This window comes from Aptenodytes forsteri, unplaced genomic scaffold, assembly GCF_000699145.1.
Source record: "Aptenodytes forsteri isolate BGI_AS27 unplaced genomic scaffold, ASM69914v1 Scaffold123, whole genome shotgun sequence".
NCBI classification, from domain to species: domain Eukaryota; kingdom Metazoa; phylum Chordata; class Aves; order Sphenisciformes; family Spheniscidae; genus Aptenodytes; species Aptenodytes forsteri.
Window position 1 is genome coordinate 4,513,189 of NW_008794408.1, and position 15,908 is coordinate 4,529,096.

Genomic DNA, 15,908 nt, shown 5'->3' on the forward strand with positions numbered 1-15,908 from the left:
CCAGAATACAAAAGGCTCTGGGGCTACCTTCAGTGGTCAAATTATGTTTGCTGCTAGCAGAAAGCCACACCAAATCTAAGACCATAATTTGTGCTCATGCAACATTTTGAAAGCTCTCACCTGAGCAATCAAAAATTTACTTCTGAATACCCACAAAATTATGCAACTCACGTATTTTTTAGCATGCAAAGCTAGGCACATTCAGCTGAATGCTGTGGTGCTCAACCTTAGGGGCATAAACAGGGATTGTTCTGTTAAACTCAACAGAAGATACTGAAGGTCTGGCCCCATCCTACAACCTCTTAGAAATTTTGTCTCCATCACACAGATTGTGAGAGAATTGAATCCCCTCAGACCAGCGTTTTTCAAACCGTATTCTTATCCATGTGAATAGTCTAAGGACACACTGACTGAATGGAAACCATGTATTCACACACACACTAAACCTCTAGAGAGTAAAAATAAAGTTATCATTTCTTTTTGCATCCCAAACCAGAATCAGACCCAATGCATTTAAATAACCCTGGCTTTAACTTAAAGGTCAAAGGAAAATGAGTAATGAACTAATTCTTAAACAATGCAAAATTCAGAAATGTTTCTGGTGTGCAATGTATGTGGCTGTTATCCTCCTTGTGCCATTAGAGTTCATAAATACAATGTAAAGGAAATGTCCTTTCATCTAATATTAACAATCAGAATCTGAAAAAAAGGCCATTGACCTTAACATGAACAGAATTCAAGTGAGTAATAATTTCCTCCTATTTTCAAAAAGCTTTCAATAAATTTATTGTTTTTAGTTTTCATAGGGCTTGGCTGGTGTGCTGGGAACACTGCTATTTGCTTATCAAGCTTCTGCCCATATATATTCTGAGTTAATGAAAAGCACTCTAGCCTGGTGCTGGCTGTGATAGGGCTGTGCTCGTACATGCACTCTTGAAGGGTGGGTGGAATATTCTGTATTTTCTCATGCACTATATTTCATTGTGGATTTTTTCTGTGTGGGTGAGGGGGGAAGCGGATTACAAAATTAGGACTTTATTTTAGTTGCAATGTAATTGCTTCAGCCTCCTTTAGAAGTTTTGAATAACTTCAGAAGTAACAATGCACAAAAGCACAGGAAGCAATATGAGAAGCAAGCCCTTACCCAGCCTAGTTAAAATACTTTGGCCACAGTTTACAGAGTTGGATGCACAACATTAGGCACCAAGACTTTGTACTGGGCTCCCTAGAGAGGCTCCTTCCACACCCACAGGTCCCATTGCCTTAGTTCTGGCATCAGTTGTGTGGGGATAAACCCAGAGGACCGAACACATAGAAAAAAGCACTACATAGGATCGGTTTCTGCCATACACGTCTGGCATGGTCTTACGTACTGATGTGTCTTGGTTTGGCCACTGCTGCTGCCTAGGTTGTCCCCTGGCCTGGTCCTGGCTGGCAGCACCTCTGATCGGGAGTGGTTCTACAGGTGAGCAGGAGATGCCCACGTAAACGATTGTGACTTAGCTCACAAGCGTGCCTCAGCCAAAACAAGATCAGAATTTTTCCCACAGTGAGAGGAAAGCAGGGCCTCTAATTTATCTCTTTCCTTCTAGGAAATGATTTCAAGGGCAGAAATTGCATATCCTTGGGCACAAAACAAATCTAGCTTTGTTCTTTCCGGTGCTGTGGGCAAGTCACTGCCTATCCCAGGGACAGAGATTTGTTCTGGTTTAACTTCATTAATTTAGTCACTGGAGTGCTCTGGAGAGGCTCTGCATAACTGATGAATTTGGGTTATTTTCATGAAATTGCTGCATCACTGAATGTTGCAGTTGAGCCTGTTGCAGCCTGGAAGTATCCTTGAGACACTCTCACTCTTCCTGACCATATCGCTGTGAAATGCTACACAGCAAGGAAAATAAGCTGTTATTCTGAGCTCTGCTTGAATGCCAGAGCTTCAGAGGATGAATCTGGCCTGGGATCTGAAACTCTGCGGTCTGAAGAGAAAGGGAGAATCCTCAGATGGAGAAACAAAAAAACCAGGATGTTCTCACCTTAAAAAATGTAAAGAGAGAGAAGAAACTGGGGCAGAAGAGAGAAACAGGATGGCAAGCTTTTATAGCAAAGGAGCTATTTTCACAGCTGAGGATCAGAGAAGCTGGCTGCATAGGATGGAGAAAGTGAGATCCTCTGATCCATGGGAGAAGCCATAAGCTGCAGTGAGGGCCATCTTGGGATCACTGACCAAAACCTACAGAAGGTTCAAGAGTGGTGAACTTTGGCACGGAGCTCCCTACTGCTCTTTTACCGTATCACCTCGATCTGTGTTTCCTGCATGGGTGAAAGTGAAGGATGACTAAATTTAGCACCCTTTGTAAAGTCTGGAGTATTCTGCACTTTGGCACTTCTCTGAAGGAGTAAGCTGTAACCTACAGTGCCCGAAAAGCTGGAGGTAGGGAAGAGTTGTGCCTGCAAGGCTGGAGGTAGGGAAGCGTTTGATCAAGCAACTGGATGTCTATGAGGCTGTCCACACAAAGAACAGGACAGCTGAACTGCGAGGGCCCCTTTCTAGGAAGGAGAGATGATCAAAATGTGTTAAGTATAGAAGAAGCATCTAGTAAAGGACTAGCCTGGGAATGATCAGACTCAGGAATATGGAGGCACTTGAATTTAACAATTTGGAACCCAAAAGAGCAGCCTGTTCCATGGGGAGCTGTGAGAGTTTTATGACTCTTGTTTGGCATAATTCTGATGAACTCCATGTAGTTGTGATGAACTCAGTGCTTTCCACCCATAATTCTAACATGCAAAACAGCTTGTGCAAAGGCTAGGTTTCACACATGAAGACGACCAAGTTAAACCCAGATGTATTTATTTGTGCTGTAGCGGCACCTAAGGGCAGCCAAGAGCCTGAGTTAGTCTGTGATAGGTATCAGCACTTACATAAAGAAAAAAAAAAATCCCTGGCCTCTAACACAAGTAGACGGAGGGTAAAACGAAGATGTGGGGACAAGTGGTGGCTGAGCTGAGCAAGGTGACACATAGGAAGTAGAAATGTATATTTATTTACTTACTTTAGTAATTAGGGTTTTTTCTGCTTTGTACTTTTGCACTCGTACTCCTGTCCAAAGCTGTCCATGGGTACCAGGCTACTTTGGTTTGTTTTGCAGACTATGAATCAGATGTTGCTTGGGAACTATCACAGAAAAGAATCATTTTCCTGTGGTGAAATGATTATCTGGCTGATCGAGCCTTTCAGAGGATGCACCAGGCTAGCATCTCCTCTGAGTGATCCAAAAATTCCAACAAAACGGGATATTTACTGTGTGGATTGAAAAGATGTTGGAGAGCAAGCTCTTTTCTGACCTATGAGAAACATTCAGCTGGACAATAAAATGCTTCCCCACCATCTTCTATTGCTGCCACTGGTTCTTTCCACGAGAGACATGTGAGCTGGGACTAGTTTTGATGTAATCAATGCAGTTCCCTGAAACCCAGTTGAATGACTCTGATTAGCACCAGCCAAAGATCTGGGCCACGGACTTTCAGGGGAGCCTTCTTGTCTCAGAGCTATTGTTAATGCTTCCTGTTTATTGCAGTTCAGCACAAAGCCTTACAGGTCCTGTCCACATAATAAAACAGCCAGAGGAGCCCAACCACTTTTTAATAAAGGTCTCTTGCCAGCTTTTGCATGTTTCCCATATCAATGACAAGAACTGAAATGCCTACAATGTGCCTAGTGCCAGTGTCCCCTCCTTCCAAAGTGTAAGTTTGGCCACTTCACAGAGTGATTTTGAAGTAACCGTATCTTTCTGCATATGTTTTTTACCATGCAGAAGATTAGCTCCGGGGATTTAACTATTTCTCTTGCTAAGGGCAGATCTAGGATAGTGGGTGGGTAATTTATCAATACAGCACGGAAAGAAATCCAGAGGGCTTGAGGTAGGAAAGATGCATGTGTCTCAAAGGACAGAACCACAGCCAGGAGCAGAGTCAGGCACAAACCTGAAGAAAGGAAGGCACTGGCAAAGCCAGAGGAGTGAGAAGGACACAGTGCAGGGAACACGGCTCTGATGGACAGGCGGACTTAATCATACTTGAATTAGCGATGCGTCAGGGTCCGCAGGGAACACTCTTCCTTCCTTCCCCATGTTACTATTAGTGAGACATTTCCAAAGGTACAAGAGACAGATGAGTGCCTGATGCCCATCATTACTCAGCGGGAACTCCCTGAACTACCATTGCCTTTTAATGGCACTAAATGTCATTTGGGCCTAAAAAGAAATATAGTCTAGGACCTGGTTCCAGCTTGTGGTGAAATTTGCTCTTGCTGATGGGCCAAAATTAAATTGAACAAGTGCTTGAGACAGAAAATGAGAAAAACCCATTATTAGGGCTAGACAGTGCAGTATTGGTGGCAGGAATGGGTTCATAAGACATGTCATGAGCTGCACCACAGTTCCCCTTAGCCTCTTGGCAAAGCTGTAGCATATCCTGATTACTGAGCTGCATGAAGTGAGCAAGGCACATGGGGATGTGAATTGCCTGGCCAGGGTATATCTCTAGCCATAATACTGAACCTGCAACATGGACGTGGACAGAGAGTACATGGACTGAAGAAAATGCAACAGAAGTCTCTTAAATGATGAGCTACAGAAAGAAGGGGAGCAGAGCTTTCCTGTTCACTCACTCTTCTAATCCAGGACCTAGGGATGACATACAAAGATGGCAGGGAAAGGCTCTGAACAAATGAAAGGAGGCACACCTCAGACTGCGTAGACAAGCTGTGGAACTTATTGATGTGGGATGTTGTTGGTGTGAAAGCCTTAAATGGGTGCAAGATGAAGCTGCACGAGGTCATGCAAGAGAAATCTGTTGAAGATTACTGAATATGTAAGGACTACCTCAATTTAGAATGTCCCTGAACTATGAGTGGCTGAGGGCTGGGATACCTGGGGAATCTCATAGTTACTTGACGTGTTCCTATAGTCCTCCTTAGCATTCACTGCTGGTCACTGTTGGAAACAGTATACTGGACTATATGGACCATGGGTCTAATCTGGTATGGCCATTCTTATGGTTAAGTGCAATTAAACATTATTATGCAACAAAGACAGATCAGTGGCTCCAGTTTAATACTAAAAAGCTGTGACCTCTCTGAACACCTTCAAACTCTAGGCAACATCAGCAAGGACAAACTGAAGGAAGCTGGAGGTAATTAATTTTAATTTTGTCATCCTGATGACCAAATAATCAGGGGTGCCACAGCATTGTGGCACAGGGTTGCTCTTAGCATTTGACTTAAAAGTATGTGGGGATTGTCACGTTTTGACATATTTGATTTGTTTTGGATTTGATGGGCTCTATTCTTTGGACAGTTTATCTACAGCTAACACATGCAGAGGAGAAACTGATTTGGGTATGAACCCAATTTCCAAAAAGGAAGATGCAGGGCTGCAAGATCTCCCCCCACCTACACAGGCCCAAAAACTGTCTCAATGGTTTGTAATAGAGCCATCTACTGACTCACAGCTATTATTACATTGATATTGCCTGCCTCTGCTTCTTAAGAGAGTCCTCAGAACCAGGCTGCATCCTGACTGTGCTAATGATCAAAATAATGATTCGATATAGAAAGCAGGCTTTTAATAGCTAAGTGCCTGTGAGTAACACAGTCATGGGAATGGAAGCAGAGATGATTCCTTGGCCTGGAACAGAAGGTTGGCTATCGTGGAGGCCAGATAGTGTGATAGCTCTGAACACAAGATGAAGAGCACAGCCGTGAGAATGGTGTTATTTGATGAGAGCTCAGAGCAGATGGGCAGTGTGGTTAATTAAAGGGCTAGGGATAATGTTTCCTAAATTAAAAAAAAAAGGAAAGTAGTTGGAAGACATTTCAAGAAACCATAATCTGCATGTATGGGATCTCTGAAAAGGGAAGAATTGAGCTAGTGGAAATTTATAAAAGAAAAGAAAAAAAAAATCCAGTTTCTTTAAAGTATTGGAATATTCTCCCAGATGAGGTAAGTACTTTTAAAACAGATTGTGGTAAGCTTATGTCGGTGATTGGATGGCAAGGTTACCAGCAATGGCAAGGAAATGGAATAAGTAACCTAGGAGGCCTGATTATTCCTATGTGCCTAATCTCCATTAACATGAGGAAAGCTGATCGACATTACGCTAACTACAGATCTGGTCCAGAGAATTTGTTAGCCCAGAGATCCTAAGAGACTGTTGAAGATCTCCTGTGTAGAATCTGAAAAGGGAAACACAGCACATCTGATCTGGAATTTTTACTGTTGCTGTTGAGCATTTACACTGTGGTGGTCCTCAGGGGTTTTGGCTCATCATGATTCAGAGGTGCTCATTGTTGTACTAACAGCTCCCTTGCTTGTTCCTGCTGCTGCAACTTAATTTACTTCTCAGTCAGTGTGCTGGTTTTGACCGGGATAGAGTTAATTTTTTCCATAGTAGCTAGTACTGGGCTGTGTTTTGGATTTGTGCTGGAAACGGTGTTGATAACACAGGGATGTTTTCGTTACTGCTGAGCAGTGCTGACACAGAGTCAAGGCCTTTTCTGCTTCTCGCCCCACCCCACCAGCGAGTAGGCTGGGGGTGCACAAGAAGTTGGGAGAGGACACGGCTGGGACAGCTGACCCCAACTGACCAAGGGATATTCCACACCATATGACGTCATGCTCAGCATATAAAGCTGGGGGAAGAAGAAGGAAGGGGGGGACATTCGGAGTGATGGCATGCAAGCAGAGGTGGAAAGAATGTTTGTTAAAGGAGCTTCTTTGATGCCAATTTTTTATATGTGTAACCTATGATTCAGATAACCCATATCTGTCCTTTTAAAAGCACCATATCTTGAAAATTAATTTTCCCTCAGATACTTCTTGGCTGACTCACTCTCTCCTTCATGGGGTGGTTGCATAGCCCAGAAATTGCCCAGGTTGTGGTGGAAACTACCTGCTGAAGGAGTCTGGGGTGGGGAACAGGTCAGACATGAGTAATGTTGGGATAACAGGAGAGAAGCAGCAGTTCATGTGAGAAGCAGAGGCTGGTGGGATGTCAAGGAAGAAGGATCTAGGTTAAATTTCCCCTTGTAGTACTCACTATTTAACCCTCAATTTTCCTGAAATAATTATGTTTTTGGCAGCTAAAACCCAGATTGTACATGTGAAAACATAGTAGATTAAAGCAAAGCAAAACAAAGAGAAATACCAGAGACTTAGTATTTCCATCTGTAAGATGATGATAATATCTATCCGCTATGAAAAGAGCTAAAAGTGAATATTGTCCACAGAGTTGTTGGTAATGGTTAGGGTGAACTGGATTACACTGACTGATGTAGGGCTGCCTTTGAAGAAAAGCATTACAAAGAGTGTTTAAGAGATCAGAAGACTAACAATAGATTAATAGAGTTATTAGAAGAAATGAATAGGAAATTGAAGTATGAGTAATGCAAACAAATTTCTACAAAATAACAAAAAAACCTTGTTATGACCATTCTTCTTACCCACTTTGGCAGTTAACATGCCAATTATGCTTTCTGTGTAGACAGTCAGACATTTTTAAATCAACACAGAAGATATTTTATAAGCAAAATTTCATTTGATCAGATGTTTCAAGTTGGTAAAAATATTTTTCATGCATTGTATGACTGGTCTGTGGTACTTACTGTACCAGACATTCTTGAATCGAGAACTTAAGGCAATTAGGCATGTTTGAGTAAGAGAATGGTCCAGGTCATATAAGACAGTTAGACAGGACCATGAATAATTGAAGAAAATTTGTGATTAAAATGAGAGTTTTGTTGTAAGGACTGAAGTGTCAGAGCTTCCAACTGGAATTTTGGCTTCATTGAAAATGATTGGGGTTTTGCATTTCAGTTGTGGTCCATGTGCCTAATTAGACTTCATCTGAGGCCTTCTATTGGCCTAAAATTTGGGGGTTAAAACTGTGCACATGTTATTATTTATGTGATCTTTTAAATCTTAGTTTTAACAGGTCTTGGAAGGACAATCTGTGATAGGTTCTGCAGTATAATGACGGTTAATTTAAAATCTGGTAAGTTTGACTTGGTCTATTGGGAAGTGCTTTATACCTTTCTAATTCATGGGAATGATATGACATTTCTTACCACCTTCTCTGTCTCATTAAACCATGAGTTTAATTGTACATCACTGAGCTCTTGGAGAAAGAAAAATTATCTTACACACCGCAGAAGAAATCACTTCTTGTTCTGTCAGCTGCAGCTGCAGTAGATAGCAAAGCTATTATCAGGATATATCTGTCTTGCACTCTTCCTTAGTCTTTAGGGCAAACACTGAAACATGGTGTATCTATGGAGAAAAAGGAAATTGCAAATTGCAAAGAGTGTAAAGAACCTTTCCAGAAGAAACATAGAAGTCAGGAGATCCCAACAAGCCTCTGCAATGAGCTCTATCACACAGAAGTGAATATAAAAAATATTTTAAAAATCTGGTTCTATATATTTTTTGTTTTCCCTGAAATGAGCAGATGGATAAGTAAAAGAGATAGTATTCAGTTTTAAGCAGAAAGACCAACTGCAGGAGGGGATTTCTAATAATGCTTTATATTCTGATGTGTTCTAACTTTACTGTCTTCTGCAAGTTTACACAGCTTTGCTTGGAGCGACTGACTTCTCATCCCATAACCCAGAGTAAGAAACTTGAGTACAGTGATAGAAGATCTATCACTGCTTGACTCCTCCTGATATAAACATGAAACAAATATCAGATTCCTCATCAGTCCTTATTTTGGCTGCTGCCCAGAAGGTGTTGTTGTTTTTGGAATTTATGAAAGATGATAGGCTGACCCATGGAGGCAATCATACACTCTGTAGTAAAATCATGAAATGTATTTTGTGTGCACGTTGTAAGTAGAGATGGGTGAAGTGGTCTCCCTGTAATGTGAACGTTGGCAAGCTCACCCTGCTACAAGAATGGGAATAATGTGGCTTACAGCACCTCACGTCATTCATTTCAGCGGGGAGATCAAGTGTGCAGTCAATAGAGGTTTCTCCCAGCTCAAAATACCTATGTGCATAAACACACACACACATCAGCTACAGCTGTATTGCATGTGGACACGGGCAACTATAGTAATAGAAAAAAAAAATTCCTTGTTATATAAGGACCAGCTCAGCATACTCTTACAAGGCACAAGAAGGGCTTGCTTAATTATAAGAGTGACAGAGCACCATGAAAAGCACCCATGAAAACTTCTTCCAGTCTTGCTATCTGTTAAACTAAAGGAAACGCAACCCTGCAAACATTAACGAAAACAGATGAGACAATCCCTAAAGCCTCCTGTCACTATCAGCCAAAAGAGACTCAGTGGCAGTATCCACAAACGCTAAGTGAGCATTTACTGGGGTCGTCATTCATACAGCATCCTTTGGAAGGAACAAGAAAAAAAAATCTCAAAACATTCTTCCCTACCGAACTGCATAATCACCTATCTTTCTTTCCTTCTGGCTCAGTAAGAGCCACATCCAACAAGTCATGCAAATATTTGTTTATCTTGAAGTGCGTAAGTAGTACAAATGAAGTGAATGGGATTACTCACATGCTTAGAGTTAAACATGTGCTTTGCTGGATCAGAGCCACAGATCTCAGCAACTTGTTGGGCTGAGCTGTAAACATGGGCTACATAAAGATCCCAATTCTTTGTCCAGATACTGCAATAATAAATACACCAGATAATGCAATAACTCCCTTCTGTAGTGAACATGTCTGTTTGCCAATTTCAGTGTATTATTTCACCTTGTGATTGAGTTTTTTGCTCTGTTATTCATGGCAGGTAAGACCCAATTACCTCCTAACACACATAATATGATACACCTTCAGAAAAAGGATAATAAAAAAATCAATTGAAGAGTACTTTCACTGTATTTTTAACCTCTTTGGCCACTCTCTCACAGCCTTAGCAAATAAGTGACAGTCATTGATCTCAAAATGATGAGAGAATGCTTTATTCACTTGTTACCAGAGATAATCTTAAGGTTGTCAGAGACAGCAGAGAACTATTCTCCACAGTTTAGAAATGCTCTTATCCAGACTCAACATTAACGATAAAAAGACCTAATGACTGCCAAGTCCTCTAAGTGCAGAGCATGCACCACCATACACAAATATTTTTGGAAAATGATATGAAAACTTTGACATGTCCTTTCAATAAGTAATCTTTTTGAGCCAGCTTTCAGCAAAACATCACATTCTTCAACTGGTGAAAAAACTATTTTAACAATGGAAAGAACAATAGATATCCCTCTTGTAAAAAGATGCCTCCCTATATAGAATGGGAAACGTCAAGTTTAGAGAGTAATGTCACTAATGATCATGAACAACCAGAAAAACTGAGTCACTCAATACAGTGAAAATGTATTCTCTGCATAACAGCACTTTACTTAGGCTGACCCATCTGTTACCCATCTTTCCTTGTAATCAGTCATACTGTTAGGCAGTATTAGCAATGTGAATGAATCTTAGTTGTTTTAAATTCCTGACCAGGAGTATCAAGCATCGAACATTTGGCAGTGCTCACATACGACACGGGTAGTGACTGTGGGCCTGTGCATGGCATCTTACAGTGGTTCCTGTAGACTGTACTGCAGGGTGGTAGGTACCACAGGACTTGTGAAGGGGACCGTAACCCCTGCTTATTGCCTGTTAATCCTGCTTAGGTGTGGTTCACATACCCTCAGCTGTATGATGTCAATGGAGCTATGTATGCTCTCTGCAGAGCAACTAGATCAGGCCCCACCTAGAGACTGTCTATGTATCAGCAATTAATTATACACTGTTTTTGATAAAACAGTTAACTCCAGTTGATGTAAATTTGCTAAATGTTCCAGTTGATCTAAAGCTACATTTCTCCAAAAAAGATACAAACCTGAAAGTGTAACCAGGATCAAGTAAAGAGGACAAATCTCAGAAAATGTTAACTTACTGAAATCAACACATTCTTTGGAACACAGTTAAAAAACTAAAATGGGGGTGAAATGCCTGTTCTACTCAAAGTGCAGAGTAATTAATGGAAGAAACAGGACTCAGTACAACTACCTCCTTGGTAGCTGAGTCCTACCACAAAGAAACCGTCCCTGGCTCAGGAAGTACCTGAGCTATCATAGAAAAGAGGGGAGTAGGACAATCTCCAGGGAAGGATTGCTGCATGCTTGCTCTGGTTTTCACCCTTCCCTAACCATTGTCTATTGACTACCATAGGAGGAGGACACCAGGCAAGACAGAGCTTTGGCTGGGCATGGTAAGACTGTATTTATGTTTTTTCTGGTATGGTTATTTTAATTAGTCTAGAGGCAGATGTTCTGTAAGAGCCAGAAAGCAAGACCTGTAAAGCCCCAGGGAGATTTAGTTCAATGAAGTCGTCAGGAGTGAACTACAGAAATTTAACTTGGATAATAAGTGTGTGTCCCCCCTCCAGTAGTCACAGCAAAATTAGTAAAATGCATCTGTTTATATCCACACTGCTGTTGGGTGAACTCTACATACTCTGCAATATGGGCTGTTGGTGGTGACCACCAAGAAACATATATTTAGTCTTGCTCAGTAGTTTTCCTCCAGCGCAGGCCATTTTCTTAAGGGCTGGGGAAGCTTCAGGTAGACTGAGGTCACAGGAAAGCAGGATGTGATCCTGTGTAGCCTCTCCTCAGAGGAGATATCATTCAGGTCAGCCGGGAATATAGTAATGGCTGGTCATTTAGCTTTGGCAGAGAAACTAAGCTTGAGAAAAGTACCCGTGGAACATTTCTGGCTTCCTGTTTGCTGGTCCATTCTGATGGCCTGAGCACAATTCAAGTTTCACACATTTTGCCCATGTCTGTCATGACCTGAACTGTCATGGATGAGAAGGTGAGGGAACAGAAAGCAGATTAATAGGCAAAGAACTTTGGGTAAGTGTTGGAAGAGAGCATGGGGCTGTTGTGGAGGGAAGGGATCAACAGGAATGCCTAGTAGAGTGGAGAGGATGGTTGGGTGTAAAAGGTGAGTAACGGATGGAGAAAAGGATTTCAGAACTGTGGGTAATCTGAACTCCTCTCATCTCCATATGTGCTGGGGTGCACAAAACCCTATATCTCTTATGCGGGACCCAGAAAGAACAAAGTGTGTGGAGCAGTACTGATGTCTTAGATTCATGTCTGTGAGGCGTTTGCATTCAGGTGAAATAAGGGGGCCACTGTGTATGCTCGTGCATCTTCAGCACTGTGAATGAACGTGTGGAGCCCTTCTGTGCACTTGGTGCGCATTCTTGGAAGGGATGTCCTACAGCACTCTTTCCTACACTGTCAAAGGTGGTTCAGTTTTGATGCTTTGGAGAAAGTCTTCTGCTTGCTGACTGAAAACATGGCCTGCTCCTGCGCTGCTGGCTCTGGGCAGAGGCCTGGTGGCAAAGCTTTGCCTTCTTTCCAGGGCTGCTGGCTCAGAGGGACCTCAGGGCCCCCCTGTGGGGGTGATTTGACACCGTTGATCCCCACAGGCCCCTGACAGCCATGGGGAAAGGGGAGGGCGTGCAGAGCGGGGGCCATCTTGCCTGCCCCAGCGGCCCTTCAGGGCGTACCGCCATGCTGCACCACAGGCCTTGCTGCCTGCCCTCACTCCCTGATGAACGTGCAGGGCCGCATCCCGTGACAATAATGAGGCTCTTGGCAGGTAACAAAGGCACTGGCATTATTACTTCCCCTTTGCATAAACATGCAAAATTAAGGGCAATTATCTGTGGCACACAGTGCAGGAGGAGATGTTTAATTAATGTCTAAGGGAGGCACGTGCTTCTCCTGGAGACATCCAGCCCTCCTTTCCATCAGGTCAGCCAGGGCTGTTCTCCCTCGCCTCACCACGGGGAGATGGACAGGGCGCCGTGGGCTGCTCACTGCAGAGCTGGGGGGGGTTGGCATTAGGGATGCCACGGTACTGACATACTGCAGGACCTGGGCGTCACCCTTCAGCCCAGCTGCGGCCCAGCTTCTCTCACACTCAGGGAGTTTAGGTGCCGTCAGCATGAGGTGGACACTTCATGGGGTCTTCGGTTTTGGTTTGTTTTTTTTCAAATTGCACTTTTTGACGTGAGCACCAGAAGTCTGCCTAGGTGCTCATGCAGGTGCTGCTGCCATTGCTGACACTTGCCTAGTGGGCAGGGCAGGAGGGGCTGTGGAGGTGAGGAGAAGCAGCATCAGCATGCAGGGACGGTGGGCAGGCAGGAATAGAGGCACTGCCTGTGCTCAGAGGGAGCCAGAAACATTCAAAGCGAGCCCTGGCCATGAATGCAGAGTAAACACTAAGAAATGCTCTAGCTTCTCTCCTGCAGACCTGCCGGACAGCACTGCTGCTCTGAAAAACAGTGCTCATTCACCAGCTGCAGGCCCATGCACTCCGAGGTACTGTTGGTGTGAGGTACCAAAAGCATACTGATGTGTCCGAGCACTTCCACTGCTCCTGCCAGCTGGCTGCTCGCTGGGGGAGAACCTCACACACCAGCCTTTTTCTGGCCTGGTCCTGCATGCTGTTGTGAGCTCCTTAATATCCCAGGCTCCCCATGACTTTTGCAAGGAGGGACCCCCCACTCCTCCACTTCATCTTTGCCAGGGCTGTCAGTGCTGTATGCGGTGTGACAGGACCTGGGGTCTCAGGGGGTTTGATCTCCTCACCTGGCACATCCCACAAAGCTCTGCCTGGGATGGGCACTCCTTTCACACAAACTTGGTGGCAGTGCTAAGTAAGAATCAATCATGTATGGGTTTGCTTTCAGAAATGTGGTACTGAGTGACAGTTCTTTTTATTCTCAATGCTTTTCTCCACCAAATGGTTGATGCAGCGTTTAACAGAGGAGTAGCAGGGCACTTTATAAGAAGAAAATATTATAAATATATGCGAAGGAGGTTGAAAATGGATGCTCTGATTGCAGAGCCATCTAGGCTCTGGTGTAATATGACAATATTGAGCAACCACTGCATAGACAATTGGCCCATTAATAAGCTGGCTGGCAGCATTGCTGCAGATGCTGGCAGGCCTTGACACCAACCTGCACTGCAAAATGTTTGCAAATGCAAAACAGAGACGTCTGTTTTTGAGTTGTGTCACAGTTACACTTAGTAGCTTAAAATGGACCTTCCATCCTCTTCTGAGGTGTGCAATTAGTAGGATACGTATCAGCACTACAGCCTTGGCAGCCCCTCTCCGTTTGGAACAATTAACTGAGAAAACAAGACAGAAAATCAATACTGTTGAGGACTAATGAGCCAAAGCATGTACTTCAAGTGAAAATGTTTGCAGTTTTTCTTTAACATGTCATGGAGCCTCATGTAAGATAGCTACAAAAGGGATGACTGGCAGAAATACATTCACTCTGCACTATCCCCACTATCACTATAAACAGTAACACAACCAGGGGGTGTGATGCTCTGCTGCAAACCAACCGACTCAGACACTGCATGTTTTTTAAGTTGATGTTAGAGTTTGGAAGTGAGTTTGGCTTATTCGCCTCTTTTTTCCTAGATTTCTTCTCGAGGAGGTTGTAGATATTTTGCTATTATTTCTCTGCTGCGTTTGGACTGTGATATGGACTATTCCGGCCGGCAGAGGAGGCTGCGTGCATTGTCCCTCTGCTCCTTTTGCATGCCATCAGCGTGTATGCTTGGGAGATCTGCACTTCCAGCTGTGCTGTCAGGGGAGAGTCGGGACTTGTTGCATTGGTTTGGTGCAAAACATAGCACACACGCGGATTTTTTTTTTTAACCAATTGCAAAAGAAGTCCTGCTTGATCCTTGCAGCGCTGATCCTCCTCCTGAGATCCTTGCAATGCTGCAAACGGGCAGACGATGGCACTCCAGCATCGCCTTTCCCCTCTTTCTGCTGCCATGGACACACATCTGCAGGATCAGCTCATTCCCAGAGCTCTGACCTCCTAACTTCCAGTTGCTTTATTAATGGCCGTTTTGCACCCGTTCTCTCTTGAAACAACATTGTGCGTGGACCTAAATAGCTCCTCTCCATCTTTGGTATTGGGTGCCTGTGTTATGTACAGACAGAGTCGTATTCCCTTCATTGAGCCAGGCTATACAAGGCAAAATGCTCAGAGCCTCCCCTTAGAAGACAGACTTTCCTTCTCTTTGATCGCTGCATCTTCCCCAGTGCAGTTCATCTGTCTTCAGCAGGGACTGTTGTATACCACAGTGATGACGTTTTACTGTCACTTTGTACAACAGTTAGTATCTCTCCTGACACCACTTAAGACCACATTTTCTTTTTACACAGCTACATCACATTGGCAGCATATAATCATACCATAATCACCTCATATGCACAGGTCTTTCTCTGCTTCACTCAGTTCTAGCAGATGAGCTCCCAGCTTATAGAAAAAGGTTTTGTCATCAGTTCCTTACTGCAAGACCCTGAACATTGTACTACCGAATTTCATCTTATTTTTATTGATACTCCAGTCCTTAAGCTCACTCAGTTCTTCTCAGACTGCATCCCCAATTCTTTTCTCTATGGGTGATGCCTCTTACCTTTGTGTCATCAACAGATGCCATTAATAATGCTCTTAATATTTGTTTCAGATCACTAATACAAACATTAATCATTACCACCTCTGATGATCTCGATTAACAACTGTTCTCTAACATGGTATTTCCCACCTTAACGTCAGCCATTGCCACATCCCCTTAGCCAACTCCTTATCCACCATACAGTCTCCTACTGTTAGAGTCTCCTCTGGCTCCCTCCCAAATGAAATGAAGTCCAAACAGAGGTGACCTGCCACACTACTTTTGACTAGGCCAGTGTCAGGTGAATTGGGCAGGACCTACACTCAGCAAATCCAGTCTCCAATTTAGTGTCTTTCATTATTCATTTCTTGGAAATCCCAGAAGGAACATTCACAGG